This window comes from Dipteris shenzhenensis, chromosome 12 (assembly GCF_047967505.1).
Source record: "Dipteris shenzhenensis isolate YYH24624 ecotype China chromosome 12, Dip_SZ_1.0, whole genome shotgun sequence".
NCBI classification, from domain to species: Eukaryota; Viridiplantae; Streptophyta; class Polypodiopsida; order Gleicheniales; family Dipteridaceae; genus Dipteris; species Dipteris shenzhenensis.
Window position 1 is genome coordinate 9,496,795 of NC_141607.1, and position 17,729 is coordinate 9,514,523.

At 47.7% G+C, this 17,729-nt stretch overlaps 1 protein-coding gene and 1 pseudogene across 3 annotated transcripts in view; both read left to right on the plus strand.

Annotated features, from left to right (window-relative positions):
• LOC147895781 (putative protease Do-like 14) overlaps nt 1–17,729 on the plus strand; it is a 143,091-nt gene that overhangs the window by 93,396 nt on the left and 31,966 nt on the right. The gene's annotated exons all lie outside the window — the stretch shown is intronic.
• Nucleotides 1,515–4,319, plus strand: LOC147895782 (uncharacterized; annotated as a pseudogene).

Consider the following 17,729-nt stretch of genomic DNA (forward strand, 5'->3'; position numbering starts at 1 on the left):
CAGTGGGTACAGGGACCCAATCGGTTGTCGACTCTACTCTCTCTCTACCCTCATCACCTTTCTCTCTCTATGGTAAACAACGCTCATTCCTCGCTAAAGGATTAAAGAAGGTCTTGTTGTGAATTACACGATCAGATAACCATTGCATGTTACATTGGTATCAGAGCTTCGGTCTGTATCCAGCTTGACTACCGCGAGTGTACGGTTGTGCTGAGATCGGGAAAGGACACACAATCAAGCGCCATGGAAGGGTCAGGAAAAGATTTCAACCGCGAAGACTTTGAAGAGGAGAAAGACTACCAACAAGATACGCTTCCGCCAAATGCTCAAGAAGTGATGGCGAACCTTCTAGAGTAGAATTGGTGCTTCAGCAACTGGAAGAACATTCATCCCAGCTGGAAGAAAGCAGAGGACAGTTGGACCAGACAAAATAACGTCTGGAGGAAAAAGAAGGAGAAAAGCGGCTGGAAGAAAGAGGAACCACAAATTTTGAAAAATTGCTTTTGTTGATGCGTGAGGAACGCAAAAATGAGGAGGCACTGAGACGTGCAGAGCTCGCCCAGGCAGAGAGGGAACAAAAGCTAGATCGAGAGGCGATGCTTCTCCAACACAAACAAATGTTAGCCGCTATGCAGGCAAGTTTGAGCGCAGCAGCCATCTCCGCCACAGCTTCACCATCGACAAAGGTAACACTACTCACTCGGTCCACTCCAAATTTTGTTAAGTATGATGGTAAGTGTGACCATTCAGCAATTTTACAATTTACTCATCAGTTTATAGCTCATTTTCCATTAGCACGGATTCAAGATGAGCAAGATAAAGTTCACCTTGCAGCCCCTCATCTTACAGGTGAGGCGGTGACTTGGTGGCAGCATTGGGCTAGTAAGCATACTGACCTAAAAACGTTTAAGACGAATTTCGTTTGGGAAACGTTTGTGGCCAACCTCAAAGCCCGTTTTCTCCCACCCCAATATATGCTTAACCTAAAGGATGAGTTCGCTCGTCTCTCCCAGAATGGTTTGCCTGTGTTGACATACAGTAATAAGGTCATCACACTGGCGCAACAGTTGGGCATAACGGAGAGCGCCAAGATGAAGCAATTCATTCGAGGTTTGGACACGAACATACATTTTACCATTCGGAACTTCGACCCGTCGGATTACGAGCGGACGTTGACTCTCGCACAGAATCAGGAGATGATGTTGAACGGGGGAAAGCCCAAGCAGGTCCAAAAAGATTCCAAAGCCCCGCAGCAGTCAAACAACACAACGGGTAAGATCAGAAGAAGGATAATCATTTCCAAAAGAAAGACGGCCAGGCTTCTGGTCAAAAGGAGGAGTCCACACAGCCCGACGAGCAGAAGCGGTACCACCAAGAACATCGCTGCTTTCATTGCCACCACATCGTTGGGCATGGCAAGAAGGATTGTCCGAAGTGGCTTGCCGAAAAGGTTGCGAAAGCACCTACTTCGTCCGTCGCCAATGTATTGGCTCTTCCAGTCCTGCCTCCCAGCTATGAATGCCGTCTTCCCTGCTTTGAACGCCGTTTCCATGGTAGTCTTTCAAGGTAAGAAGGAGCGCGACTTCTCAGATCAAAAGAAGGCGCTTATTCGAGCGTACGGCACAGCTAGTAGGCGTCAGTTTATTGTCTTGTTCGATATGCGGAGTTCAGAAGATGCCATCTCCCCTCAGCTTGCCAAGACAGTGGGGTGCACCTTGGTGCCTCAGGAGCTTGCAGTGGACGGGTTCACGCCCAGCTTGCGCACACACATCACGCATAAGGCCATCTAGTTCACTTTTTCAGTTCAGAAGGCCATGTTTACGCGCATATTGACTCCTTTGATGGGGTGCGACATGATCCTCGGGATTCAATGGTTCCATGAGCATGTTCCGACGCCTGATTGGCGGCAGGACACCTTCACAATTGTGGAAGGTTTACCTGAGCCCGCCGTGATACGCGGTGATCGAAGCATACCAGGGATTCCATTAATCTCTCATATTCAAGCAGGTCGCGCCGCCTGCAAGGGTGCCATGTGTGCACTTGTCTATGTCTAGTGCCAGATCTTTGCAGTTCAAGCCACTCCTTCGATGGGGCAAGCAATGGTGGATCTCCTCCAAGAGTTCAAAGACATCATGCTCCAGGACGATCTGCCACCCCAACTACCTCCCAACTGACCGAAAGACCATCGCATCGATCTACTTGTGGACTCGACATCTCCAAGTAAGTTCCCTTATCGACTTTTAAAGTCTATGGAGGGGGACTTAGAGCAGCAATTGTCTCAATTACTGCGCGCAGGGTTTATTAGACCTTCTTCTTCGCCTTTTGCTGCACCCATTCTATTTGTGGCAAAGAAGGATAAGTCCGCACGACTATGTGTTGACTACAGAGAACTCAACAAACTTACGGTAAGCAACAAGTTTCCTATGCCCCGCATCGAGTACATCTTGGAAAGACTCAATGGTGCAAGATTTTTTTCAAAGATTGACCTCAAGAGTGGCTACCATCAAGTCCGGATTTTTGAAGCCGACATCCCAAAGATAGCTTTTCGAACTGAGCGAGCTCATTACGAGTTCGTCGTCATGCCCTTTGGTCTGAAGAATGCACCACCAACATTCAACAAGATGATGTCTCGGGTATTCGCATAGTATATTGGGAAGTGTCTATTCATCTTTCTCGATGATATCCTTATCTTTTCCGCGACAACCGAGCAGCATATTAAGGATGTGCGATGTGCTCTATAGTTATTACGTGATAACCAGCTATATCTCAACGCAAAGAAAAGTGAATTCGGATTGCTGGAAATTCAATATTTGGGCTACGTCATTAGTGCTCAAGGGATTCGATTGGACCCTGAGAAGATCCAAGCTATCACAAGTTGAGTTGTCCCCACGACGACCCAGGAGATCCGATCCTTTGTGGGTTTGTGTCAAGCATACAGCTCGCACATGGAGGGTTTCTCAACATACGCAGCCCCTCTTACAGATTTACTCAAGGGGGTAAAGACACGCAGACAAAAAGTTCACGTCACATGCAAAGCTTTGTAGGCCTTCCACGACTTGTAACGGTTGGCCATGACAGCACCAGTTATGAAGATCGCCTCTTGGGATGATCCCATTTCTGGTAATCACAGACGCTAGCAATGTCACCATAGGGGCAATTTTACAGCAAGAAGATAGGCCCGTGGCATACTACAATAGAAAGCTTAACGATGCCGAAAAGAACTATTTAGTGTATGATAGAGAGCTCCTCGGTGTCATCCAGGCATTAAAACATTGGAAGCCTTTCTTATATGGACGGACCTTCACGGTGAAGACAGATCACCAAGCCCTTAAGTGGCTTCAGACAATGCCTAGTACGCAATGGAGTGATCGGCAGATATTCCAGCGGTTTGGGGGAATGATCGAGTACGTTCCTGGCAAAAACAACCCCGTTGCAAACGCTCTCACTCGGAAAGGTTCCATCCAGACCATTGAGCAGGCCACTATGCTCGAAATCAAAGAAAAGGATCTTGATAGCATGAAGGCACAGTACGCGGAGTTAGCAGAGTTTGGCACGCAGTCCCAGTTAGCCACGATGCTTGCCCTAGGCCAGTACTCATTAGAGGACGGTTGGCTTTTCTATAAGAAAAGGTTATGTGTACTCAGAGACAAACGACAGTTGCTTCTTCATGATGCCCATGATGCCCTTACTGGTGGTCACAGAGGTATCAACGAGACTTTAGAGAGGTTAGAGCGCTATTTCTATTGGCCAAAGATGCGGAAGGATGTATACGGCTATGTGCAGAATTGTCAAATATGCCAAAAGGTCAAGGCTTCCCACAAGAAAGCGGCAGGCTTACTTATGCCATTGCCAATCCCCGACGGTCCTTTCCAGGACATAGGTATGGATTTCGTGGGACCACTTTCAGCATCCGCAGGTACGCGTAATACTCAATGTCTTACTATTGTTTGTCGCTTTAGTAAATATTGTATGCTCATTCCGTGCAAACAAACGGCCAGCGGTGAAGATGTAGCTCGTTTGTTTATCAAGTATTGGTATCCCATTGGAGGGTTGCCAAAGACCATAACATTCGACAGGGACTCTAAGTTTACGTCTAACTTTTGGCGAGCCTTGTTTGATAATTTTAGTACTAAGCTGCAGATGTCCAGCGCTTTCCATCCGCAATCGAACGGCAAGACGGAAAAGTATAATGGTATGGCATTTGATATTTTGAAATCATATTGTCATGATGCTCAGGGAAAGTGGGAGCCGTTTCTTCCGCTTGTGTAGGCCATTCTGAACGATACCTATTCTTTGAGTATTGGTTGCACACCTTATGAAGCGGCGTTTGGACAGCGATTTACCTCACTCCTCACCCGGATGGTGTCTCCATCTCTTGAAGCCAACAAAACCACCGAATCCATGGCAGAGATTACGAAGTCCGTGAAAAGCCGCATCGCCAAAGCTCAAGCATCGTATACACGCCAAGCTAATAAATCCAGACGAGATGTCCAGTATAAAGAGGGTCAATGGGTGTATTTATATAGTTCCCAGATAGGAGATTTTGTCGTATGCTGTGACCCCTTGTGAGCCCTTGTCCAGGGACAGTCAAGCACAAGCTACGTAGGTCAGTCTCTCAGCCTTAGGTCAAGTCAGTAGTCAGTTCTTGTTCACTAGTACCCACTGGAGAATAGTAGATTAAGTGGTTCCATCTTATAGTTTAGGTCTTAGCCTAGGTTAGGAGTCCCTTTAGGGTCCCAAAGGCTGGACAGGTAAGCAGGGAAGGCAGCCTGCAAAGGCTGCCCAAAAACTCCCCTGGCAAATGAGCCAGGGAGGGCTTTTTATAGGCTGGTTGTAGGCCAGCCAGTCTCTAAAACAGACTGAGTCGGTTTGTTTACAGACTAGTCCAGCCCTATAAAAGGGCCCCTTGGCTGCCCTGTTTTCTCATTCAGTTTGCTCCTGCCTTCAGTTCTCCTACAGCTCCACTTCAGCCTCCTGTGCAGCCCCTAAGATCCTCAAATCCGGCCCTGCTCTAGCCTCAGTCCCTTGGCCATCAGTTCAGCCTGATCTGAAGGTGACCACGCAGCACAACAGTCGGAGGTTTGGACCAGCAAACGGAGAGAGGTTTGGACACTGTTTCCTAAGCTTTCTCAGCTCTCTTTTACAGTTTACACAGTTCACTCTCAACTCTATATTTCAGTCCTCTCTCAGTTCTCTCATAGGATCTATCACTTCTAGTTTTCACTCTCTAACTCACACAGTAACCCTGCATTCCGGTAGACAGCACAAGCCTTTTCCTTGCCTTGCAGAAGCGTCCTACATCGTCAGTGTGGACAGCATCAAGGTCTCAGTATTGGTCGGTGTTGCCTCTCAAGTCTTTGGGTCTGCTATACGTGTGCACAGTGAGCTCTTCAGAAGCGTGTTCCGTACTCTCTTGAAGAGTGTTCTTTGTATTTCTCAGTTCTCCAAGTATAAAGCAAATTCTCCCCTAATTGGGGGAGGGGGCTGTTAGTGGGTACAGGGACCCAATCGGTTGTCGACTCTACTCTCTCTCTACCCTCATCACCTTTCTCTCTCTATGGTAAACAGCACTCATTCCTCGCTGAAGGTTTAAAGAAGGTCTTGCTGTGAATTACACGATCAGATAACCGTTGCATGATACATATTCAGCCATGTCTTCGAAGAAGATGGAACTCAAAAAAGGGGGTACCTGTAAGGTGATAAAAGAGAAAAAACAGTCTCGAAAAATAGCCCACAAAGAAGAAGGAGAGAGTGTATTTGCAAGGAGAAGAAGGAGAAAGAGATATTGAGGAATTTAGAGAGAAGAAAATACAAGTTCTGGAGGAGGAAAAGAGAAAAGACTAGGAAAAGATCCAAGATGAACTATAAATCAGAGAAAAAAGCGAGGTTCTGGCGATGGAAAGAGTACACAAGACCCACGAACCAAAAAGGAGAGAAAGGGGAAAGAGAAAACCCTCAGAACCAGCATGTAGCAGTAGCCTGTAAGCAAACCTGTACAAACAACAACCCAGATGCAAGGAATCAGCCAACAGCAGTAGCCTGAACAGGGCGGAACAGACCGTACAGGTCTGTACACCTGTACGGAACTGTGGCGGGACTGTACGGCAGGGATTCAAGACCCCAGAGAGCTGGTTATGGACGCTGATTTGGAACAGCAGGTATCTGAAGCAGACGGGCTCATCTGAAGAGGCTAAGGAGCTGATGGGAGGGCTGGAGCCAGGGCTGCAGGTTCTCTCCTCTCTCTCACACACACACACTAGTACACACACACACACACCCACTCTAGGACACACTCACTGAGTACCACACACACACACACACACACACACACACACACACACACACATATTTTTTTAGTAATATCCAGTGATGTATTTATATGCTCATAAATTTACAAGATGGGAAGTCTCCAAAAAGGAGAGTATCCCAAAGATCAGAAACATAAAAAGAAAAGCTCTATGCAAGAAGCATCTATATCACCCTCATGGCAGGCATCATATAAGGATTGCCGCAATGAGGCTCGGAAATCAGTCGACCCAAGTATGCCAAATTATGCTTACTCCAGATTGTCCAAAGAGCCCAATATCTCACCCAAGAAAGAAATAGTGAGTATTGAGACAAAGACCTCATAAATCTGCCAAATAGCCAAAAATGTTTCCCAAATCTGTGACTCGGGAAACGGAGCCGAAGATGATCTGAAATTCTCCCTAGGAGGTTCATGGAACACGGGCAGTGCCAAAGCAAATGAGGGACAGTCTCTGAAGGAGCCTGACATCTTAAACATGTGGATAGTGCAATGCGACGTTTGGCAAGTGTGACTCCCACTGGCAATGTTCCTGTCATGCATCTCCAAAGAAAAACTCTCTGTTTCAAAGGCATTTTACACTTCCATAATATCCGGAGATTCTTCCGCCACCATGAGAGGGGCTTCCTGATATGCCACAGAGTATTAGCATATTGCTGAATCCATGGAGCAGGCTGAAGGAGCCTGTAGGCTTTGATGGAGGTCAGGGCAGGCAGAGGAACAGGATGAGAGCATGTAGCAAAGGGTTGCCATTGCCAATACATAAGCCTGTCTGTGTCAGCCACAAGGGGAACAGGTAGAAAAGGATGTAAGAAATCAGCAATTTTCTTCCATATCAACCTATGGTGCATTCCCAATGCATAGGAAGCAGTGGCCTGAGAAAAGGATAAGACATAGCTCTGATTGTCTACCACATCATGTATATATCTAATTCCCAATTTCATGAGATTGTATGCCCAAACAGGTTCCTGTAAAGCAAGTGGAATGTCAAAGATGGCACTCCAATGAATACTTTCTTTCCTCATTGAGTTTGTCCCCGAGCAATTGTCAGGAGCCCATTTGACCTTAGAAAGTACTTCTTTCCAGTCAAGTTTCCAGTCAAGTATCAGAGCATTAGAGAAAGGACAGCTAGGTATCTTCCCTACGAATCTCCCAATGACAACCTCCCAATGATCTGTAGTCCAATGACCATAAGCAGAAGTCCTCATGTTGACACACATGGATGCTATCATACAAGTCCATGGCTGTTGTTGGCGGAAAAAAGTTTGGAGCATAGTCGCCTTTCTTGCAAGTACATGATATCTTATATTGAGGATATTTAGTCCACCATGCATCCTATGAGAGCACACCATTTCCATCTTCATCAGTCTCAATGAAGGCTGAAATATCTCTAGAGGACCAATGCAGCAAAGGCAAAAAGAACTGGACATAGGACATTACAATGGACTGTACTATTCTGAGCCTGACATGAAGTGGCCAAGTAGAAATTTTCCAGTATTGCAGTTTATGTTGAAGTCTTTGGAAGATCCATTTTAACTGCTGCTTCCTGGTGATGTGCCATCCTATAGGATATCCCAAATGTTTGACTACATCTTTGGAATGCACCACCTGACCTGGCCAAAGAATAGAATGCCAATCACATTGTTTCAGGGGAAGCAATTTAGATTTGTCAAAATTGACATGCAATCCCGCTGCCAATCCATACAATGATAGAGTGATCATAAGCATGTGAACTTCCCGGGGAGAATTCTGTGGCATAAAGAAGGAATCATCGGCATATGCTTGTGCCAAAAAAGATGCAGCCCCAGGAATTTTAAGACCAGTCATCTGTCTTGTATTTATAAGATGATCAAGATACATTAGGAGGGGATGGGTCGCAATGGCATAGAAGAGAGCACTAAGAGGGCAGCCCTGTCTAACTGATCTATCCAATGTCCATGACCGAGATAGATGACCCCCAAGAATGCACTGAGAAGTAGAGCCAGAATAAAGCCAATAAACTGCATTTGCTATCTTTGGACCAAAGCCCAACTTTGTCATGATTTGAGATATAAAATCCCATTGAACAGTGTCAAATGCCTTAGCAATATCTACCTGCAATATGAGTACATCTTGATGCGAGTACTTAGCATATTCAATTGCAGTCAATGCATTGGAGATATTGTCATGGATTTGTCTTCTCGGCACAAACCCATACTGATGAGGATGAAGGCCCGCATTCAGTATCCCGTAAAGCCTATACACAATCATTTTGGCAATGAGTTTGTAAACTACAGGCATCAAAGTAATAGGCCTCCAATCTGACATATGGTCACACAGATGTTTTTTGGGCGCAAGTTTGACTATGCCATGCTTCCAAGAGTGCAGCAACTGATTTTCTTGCCAGGCAACATTGATCATTTGCAAAAGGACATCTTTCAAATCATCCCAAAAAGAAATATAAAATTCCACCGTAAGGCCATCCCAGCCAGGGGACTTGTATTTGCCGAGGTGGAACAAGGCATTATCAAGTTCTGTATCAGTAAAAGGTCTCTCCAAGGTAAGAGCATTATCCATTTCCACTATTTCAGAAACATATTGGAGGAATTCAGTCCTCGCATCAGTCATTTGATTTGATGGGGAACCAGGAGCAGAGAATAATTTCTGGAAATAATTTTGGCATTCATCTTGGAGATTAGAGAAAGAGTGCGTCCAAGAGCCATCTAGCTTCCTTACCCTTAGACATGAGTTTTTCTTTCGAGTGGCATGCAGGCCCTGGAAAAAGGCTTTTGATGAGCAGCCCTTATCCATGAGGGGCTTCATTCTTGCTCTAATCTGCCATTTGTGCAATTTCCTCTCAGTCAATTTAATCCGAGCATGTGAAAGGGAATCATTTTTTGATTCAGAGAGAGGCCTTAAATGTGAAAATTCAGTCAATTGTTGTGCTGTCCTTTTTGCCCATTTAACCTCATTCCTCCATTTAGTCATATGCCAGTTCCCATACTCCCTGATGACATTTTGTATACGAGAGACAAAGCTGTCCCAAGCATAATCCATGTCCTCCTAGGCATGCAAAGGCAAGGGATGAATTGCAAGTCTGATCATTTGCTGGAAATAGCGATGTCGGAAATAAGCCTGATTGACATGCAATAATCTACTGGAGAGGGGTGGCAAATCATCCAGTGGCATACCAAGGTGCAGATTCATCCATAATGGGGCATGATCTGACAAGCCCAATGAGAAATCTACGAGGAAATGAGGGCTAAAATCTGCATATTGTTGTGGGTAAAACAAATACCATCTGTCAAGCCTTGCCCAGTATGTGGTAAGTGCATTATGATGAAAAGTATATCCAGGCACTAACCCTTGGAGAAGCAGCCATAAATCTTCAGCCTGCACAGAAAGAAGCATGCTATCCCATTTCTGCCTTTCCAATGATAGCATATGAGATCTTGAAGTGGTGTTATCTCTTGGCAGAGGGGAATTATTAAAATCTCCACAAATGAATGCATTAGATCTCCATGGATATTTGCTTAAAGAATCCCATAAAGAAGCTCTCAAGGCAGAGGTCTGGGAGGCATAGACTGATGCAAACTCAAGAATATCACCATTGATATTACATTGTATGACCATCCATCTGCCACTGCTGTCATTGAAGGCTAACTGAGGCTCCAGCTCATGTCTAACCATTATGCATACCCCTGAGTAGGTAGTGGTACCAGCATAGTATATGTCATAACCGCCAAAATAATCATGATGACCAACCTTAGAGTGTTGATTATGCTCTTGCAAACAAACAATATCTGGCTGCATTTTATATACATAATTCCATAAAAGCCTCCACTCTGAGACATTGCAGAGGCTTTGTACATTGTATGTAAAGCATTTAAGTGTTTGATGCATGAAAGAGGTATATACAGTAAAGTATAAGTATAGAACAAGATGTCAGAGAGGCAAAGCCTTTGCCTGCATGGGCTGCATTTCTCATGATCCATGAAAGAAATAGCATTCTCCCCTTCTTCAGAGTCACATATGGGGATGCCCTTCTTTAAAACCCCCACCCAATTTTGAAGGACAGGAGCTGAAGTGGAAGCCTGTCCTGGTGAGGGTGAAGAAGCATCCCATTGACGAGATTGAAAGGGGCATTGCTTCAATACAACCACCTTCTTAGGCTGTTGAAAACCATCCTGATCAGTTCCCGCAGATTCCTTTATCTTCTCTTTTTCTTTTTCTTTTCCTTTTCCAGCAAGTGATTGCACCTGATTAATTGGTTTGGCATTCTTTGCTCCATTTCTATTTGCTGTCTTAGCTTGCAAATTCTCATTCTTTTCCCGTGTTTGGGGCGGCAAGGCATTAGGAGGGGGTTGATGCAGAACCATTGGGCATTCAGAGGCTAGATGCCCAAACTTGTGGCAGGCAAAACAAGCTCCTGCAAACACACCCCATTTCAATTCAAAATACTTTTTTCCCAATTGCACTCCCTCAACTTCCACTGCAATAGAAGGAGGGGTAGGTGTATCAGTGTCCCAGAGAATGCAGAACCTGTTACGGTCCTGTAGGGCGTGGAGGACAAATGACCTGTCCCAAAGAAGCAGCCAGGCCAGGCAATTCTTCATGCATATAATCTGGGAAGTCAACAACCTTAACCCATACAAGACAATGATGTCGTATAAGACTGTCTGAGGGGGGGGGTCCTAACACTTCCGGAAGTATTACCGGAGGCCTAGGGCCACTGGTGCGAGAAGCGAGTAAGACATGCCATAAGTGTCACTAATGGTACGTAGGCGAGTGCTTGTCGATGGTGTCAACTATGTGCAAGCGGTAGATGGTGTCAACTATGTGCAAGCGGTACAAGTGCTGAAGTGATGTGAGCAAGAAGAAGACCAAAGCGGAACATCATGAAAGCCAACCCTCAACATGAACGGCAAAGAACTTCAACCACATAACACAGGTCCGTTGTACGAGGTGAAGGGAGAGGAGGGGAGGAGAACACAACGGAAAGAGATTTTAGAGTAGCGAGCAGAGATGGGGAGTAGCATAACTCATTAGAAAGCAAGATGATTGATACACCCCCAGAAGATACACACGAGGCAAGCTCTTGACTCTAGCCTCTCACTCCTTCACTCACGCCTCTCGCCCCTGCCAGAATGTCCCTCCCCCTTTCCCCTTTCCCCCTCTTCACCTTCTCCTCCTCTGCTCCACCTCCCGCTGCCAATCTCCTCTCCTTCTTCCTATTGGATGTCTTCTTGCACTCTTAGCCATCCTTAGCCATTCCACCGTTTGTGGGCCGCTCTGTCCTTGATGGCTTCCGCAACACTCCAGCCTGTTCTGGGTCAATGAATCCCGTGCTCCATGTGTTCTCCTGTCTATTCCATGCGCTCCTGACACTAGTTGGTTGCGAGGGTTGGTGCACCACCTATACCTCTTAACTATTGGACTGCTTCCCATGTGCACCAACAGGTGTATCCCGTGTACCATTGCGCCAGTACTTCCCTCTGATCGACTTTGACCATGGTGAGTCGAGGTTGAGGTTTGGCACTTTTCAGTCATGTATGGCTTCCGTCATACCCAAGTCATGTCCAGGTCAAGTCATGTTCAAGTCATGTCCATGTCAAGTCATGTCCAAGTCTGTTCCAGAGTGACCAAGATGTGAACATATGTGAACACGCTGCGACTAGGTATGACCAAGGTCTAACAACTTGGCATGTTGCTGAGGTGACCATGACGTGACCCAGGTGTGACTCTTGGTGGGTCGCCATAAACTTTGAGTACAACAAATCCCCCGCCACTATCATTCACCGTCCCGGTGAATGACTAAGGATCTGTGTGAGAGAAAGTTAAGTATAAATTACAAATAAGAAAGTGACCTTGTGGTTGACATCCCAAAACTGAAAAGAAAGGGCTCATGGCCTTAGAACTGTAAAACTGAAAAAAAAAACTGGCTCATGGCCATACAACTCCAAAATTCCTTATTTACATGAGAATTGCAGAATCCAAATGTACAGAGCTCGCAAAAAGAAATGCCGAACTAAAAGATCCAGGAGCTACTGCTTGCTGGATGAAGGTCAGGGAGGGGGAGGGGGTGGGCGTGGTGGGTGTGCTGATGTTTCGGGGCTGGTCCTTGCCTCTTCCTCGACTGTGTCCATGAGGTTGCGGATGTCCTCGTATTTGGATTTATATTTGTGGTAGCCAGACCTGTAATGATCACATCGAGATTTGAGAGCAGCATTTTCAGCTTGCAGCCCATGGAAGTCGTCCTGCAACTTGGAATGTGAAACTTGGAGATGGTCTAGCTCCTCGAGAATCTGCTTCATCCGACTCTGCACCATCTCCACCTGTTGATCCACAGTATGCTTATCCTCTGCCAGTGAGGTGTATCTGTCCTGTAGGGCTGCAAGCTCCCTCTAGATCTCAGCCTGTTGGGCTGAATGATTGTCCTCCAAAACTTTCTTGATGGCTGTCCACTCTGCCTCCTTCACTGCAAGACATTGCTAAAACTCGTCCTGCTGAGTTTTCCACGCAGCCTCCCTTGCCTGTAGAGTTGCTCCCCACTCCGCTTCTTTCACCTGCAATGTTGTATCCCATTCTTTATGCATGCTGGCTACCTGCTTCTCATGTTCCAAGCGGAGGTGTTGCTTCTATGACAGAAGCTTGCAAACCTGACCTGTAGTATTAAAGAGGGAGGCACCCATCTGAATGAAGCTGTCATCTATAATGCGCTGAGCCATATGAAGGGATCTTTTAGCCCATGCATACCTGTCCCGATAGGTCATTCGGTCAGCCATGTCAATGAGTTCGCCATATTCCTCGAAGGCTGCTTTCATCCCCTCTTGCTCTGGGTACTCGAGAGCTGCCACTGGAGCCAATGTGTCGATGTCTAGGTAACAGCTTGGAGCTTGGGATACTTTCTTGTTGGAAGCGATTGTCTCTTGCAAGGGAAGTGTGAAAATTTGGTCCAGGTCCTCCTCCTCCATGGAAACAGGAGACCGCTTTCGCTTTAATGCATACAGCAGCCGTTTGTGTTCATGGCTCCGTTCCTCTATCTGGGCCTCATGGGTGAATAGATCTCCTGAGGAGGATGCGAAGTAGGTGGAGGACAATCAGCTTGAAAAGGTATCTTATTCCCAGCAAAAATAACCTCGCCAGGTCGAGTTTCCAGTAGGTCCTTTTCAGCAGCCTTCATACTTGGTTCAGGGGTCAGTCGTCGAGACACCCGGGGTGGTGTCTTCGCGTCACCAGTGGCTCCCAAAGTAAGATTCAAGTTCAATAACATATGTCGCTCTGATGCCTCTCCATCAAGAGATCCCAAGGCAGAGGTCCCTGCTGCCATAACTTCTATCGATGGATCCCCCTGAGTTGGGGGGCCAATGTGCGTATCTTTGCACCCTACTGACCCTGATGAGATGATCGGAGGGGGAATGTTCATGACTGCGGGGAAGGTAAGTGGTAATGTCATGTCATGGTGGGTGAGACCTAAGGAGGGCAGGGGAGTGACCGGAAGAACATCATCAGGGAAATTAAAATCTGCCTCGAAGAGGATGGATGGAGAGGCGACTCCTACATGAGCAACGGATGACAAAGCTCCAGAGGCTGGCCCAAGAGGGGATGGCTCAGAAACCTGTGCTGCAGATGTGGGTGGAGCAAGAGTGGGTATGGAGACTGGAGAGGAAGAGAGGACAAAGACTGATACAACAGAGGCCGAGGATGCTGGGGCCGCACTAAGAGCCAGTGGAGCTGATCTCAAGTGGGGGATCATAGGGGCGGAAGGTGGGCGGTGAGGAGAAGATGAAGTATGTGAAGGTGGAGGAAAAAGTGCAGGCATTGCAGCCCGCCACTGGTGCAAGATGTAGGTGAGGTGAGGTCCCCAAGTACATGTGTGTGCCTCTGCGTGTGCGATTTCGAACAGTGGCCCGGAATGTTGAATAAAAGAGGGATGCAAAATCATACTGAGTGATGGTGAAGAGAGCATTGAGAGCAGGACGGATACCTTTCGTGATGTAGTAATGCCCGGGTGTGAATAGAAAGCGAGTGAAGAAGTAGCGTGTGATCACTGCTTCTCTGCTTCCACCTTCCAAAACCTTTTCACAATCATATCCCCTCCTGTTGGGTGTGCACTGTGAGAGGAATGAAAGGAGATGTGGTGAATCGTCAGAAGGAGGCCGAATAGGGAGAGCAGGGATCCCCATGTACTGTGAGACCAAATTGGGTGTGAGAAGCTGCCTGGAGCGCATGAACTCAAAAGTGTATGTGACAGAGTCATAAGATCTGATGAATCCTGTACATAGTTCCACATCCACAGGAGGGAAGATGGCCTCGTCGAACTCAGTTAGAGACAGGGTCTGGATCTCGGAAGATGTCAACACCGAGGATAGTTTGAGGTTTGGATCAAGAAGAGGTTTAAACATAACCCGAATGTGGGAGAGAGGAGGGGTGGTTATCGAAGGGCTTTGTATCTCTGTTGGCCCACCCGACCCTTCTGAATGTGGTCTCCGTGCAGAGGGGGTGTAATCTGAGCCCCCATGGTCGGAAGAAGAGGCACTGGAGCTCTGAGAGTGGAAAAGAACCCCCCGCTGCTGTCTTGATTGCGGTGGCTCTCCATCCAAGATGATAGTGATGTCTGGACCAAGATGGGGATGCATCACTGATGAATTCGGCCCTGCTAATGAAGTTGGCCCTACCGATGAAGTTGGCCTTGCTGATGAAGTTAGCTCTGCTGATGAAGTCGGCCTAGCTGATGTAGTCGGCCCTGCTGTAGAGGCTGTAGGCATGGGTGAGGTCATGTGCACTACAAAGGCTGCCTGAGACGTCATGGCGGTATAGAAAGGGGTGAAGAGCTTATCTCTAGGCAACCGTGGCTTATACTTGGGCTTCTTCTCGAGCATGAAGAAGAAACAAGAGGTGAAGTAGAAGCTGATGATGAAGCAGGAAGGGGAGCTGATGACGAAGCAGGAAGGTGAGTGATGACGAGGCAAGAAAGGAAGCAGGAAGGGAAGGGGAGCTGATGACAAGGCAAGAAGGAAAGGAAAGGAAGGGGCGCTGATGACGAGGCAAGAATGGAAGCAGGAAAGGAAGGGGAGCTGATGACGAGGCAAGAATGGAAGTTGGAAAGGAAGGGGAGCTGATGTCGAAGCAGGAGGTGAGCTGATGACGAGGCTAGAAAGGAAGCAGGAAAGGAAGGGGGAGCTGATGACGAAGTAGAAGGTGAGATGATGAGAGGAAGGGGAGCTGAAGCAGGAAGGTGAGCTGATGACGAGGAAGGTGAGCTGATGACGAGGAAGGGGAGCTGCTGTCGAGGTGTTGGCAAGGCCTGCTGAGAGAGAACGAGAGAGTGGGGCGGTGATAACAAGAGGGGGAGCTGATGGCGATGAGAAGGGGAGCTGATGGAGAAGCATGGAGTAGAGCAGAGAAGGGCAGATCAGAAGAAGGAGCTGAGTTCGAGAGGACAGCAAGGTGGCAATTGACCCTCCCAGGCTGCCCACAAGGAAGAGGCGATTTGCTGCAGGCTGCCAGGGAAAGTGAGGCGCGACTGGAAGAAGGGCTGCCGGGAGAGATGCGATCAAAGAGAGGGTGCTGCTGGGAGTGATGCGATCCAAGAAGAGGGTGCGAGATGGTGGGCTGCAAGGAGATTGCGCTGCAGAGATTTCGTTGATGGAGGGAGCTGCTGCAGGGAAATTTGTTGATGGAGGGAGGGCTGTTATCGTTGATGGAGGGGGGCTGCAGGAGAATTCGCTGATGGAGGGGAGGGGGGGCTGCTATCGTTGATGGAAGGGGGCTGCAAGAGAATTCGCTGATGGAGGCAGGGGGGGCTCCTATCGTTGATGGAAGGGGGCTGCAGGAGAATTCACTGATGGAGGGAGAGGAGGCTGCTATCGTTGATGGAAGGGGGCTGCAGGAGAATTCACTGATGGAGGGAGGGAGCTGCGTATGGTTTCGTTGGAGGGGGGGGACAGCCACAAATACACAACCAAAGAGAGCCAAATTTAGGAAGGTAAGCCAAAAATAGCATGAGTGGGCTGTAAGATGCGATGGATGAGCTGATCCCAAGGATCCACGCTGAGTTTAGCCAAATGCTAAATATAGCACTGGTCGGAATTGGGAGGTGAGATGAAGGACCTACGCTGAATTTGGTGGCTAAATATAGCCCTGGTGGGAGGTGGTAGGTGAGAAAAAAAGTGGTGTGGGCAAGAGGAAATATTTGAATGAAAACGGTGGGAAAATCTGAATTTGAATTTTATTTTCTCCTGTATAGGCCAGAGGACGAGTGTGTCATAGGGGTGAATGAGGCTGAAGGAGGGATGAACCAAGGGTGAACCAAGGATGAACAAGGGGTGACATTGGTGTGCCCATGGGTGACTGAGGGGTGAACAAGGAGCGGCAAGGAGTGACCTAGGGTGAACAGGGGAGGAACAAGGGGTGACATAGGGAGGAGCATGGGTGACACAGAGTGAGCTTGGGGAGGTGACATAGGAATGAACAAGGGTGAACTAGGAGTGAACAGGGGTGACCTGGAGGTGAACATAGCTAGGGCCACTGGTGCGAGAAGCGAGTAAGACATGCCATAAGTGTCACTGATGGTACATAGGCGAGTGCTTGTCGACGGTGTCAACTATGTGCAAGCGGTAGATGGTGTCAACTATGTGCAAGCGGTACAAGTGCTGAAGTGATGTGAGCAAGAAGAAGACCAAAGTGGAACAACATCATGAAAGCCAACCCTCGACATGAACGGCAAAGAACTTCAACCACATAACACAGGTCCGTTGTACGAGGTGAAGGGAGAGGAGGGGAGGAGAACACAACGGAAAGAGATTTTAGAGTAGCGAGCACAGATGGGGAGTAGCATAACTCATTAGAAAGCAAGATGATTGATACACCCCCAGAAGATACACACGAGGCGAGCTCTTGACTCTAGCCTCTCACTCCTTCACTCACGCCTCTCGCCCCTGCCAGAATGTCCCTCCCCCTTTCCCCTTTCCCCCTCTTCACCTTCTCCTCCTCCGCTCCACCCCCCGCTGCCAATCTCCTCTCCTTCTTCCTATTGGATGTCTTCTTGCACCCTTAGCCATCCTTAGCCATTCCACCGTTTGTGGGCCGCTCTGTCCTTGATGGCTTCCGCAACACTCCAGCCTGTTGTGGGTCAGTGAATCCCGTGCTCCATGTGTTCTCCTGTCTATTCCATGCGCTCCTGACACTAGTTGGTTGGGAGGGTTGGTGCACCACCTATACCCCTTAACTGTTGGACTGCTTCCCATGTGCACCAACAGGTGTATCCCGTGTACCATTGCGCCAGTATTTCCCTCTGATCGACTTTGACCATGGTGAGTCGAGGCTGAGGTTTGGCACTCTTCAGTCATGTATTGCTTCCGTCATACCCAAGTCATGTCCAAGTCTGTTCCAGAGTGACCAAGATGTGAACATATGTGAACACGCTGCGACTAGGTATGACCAA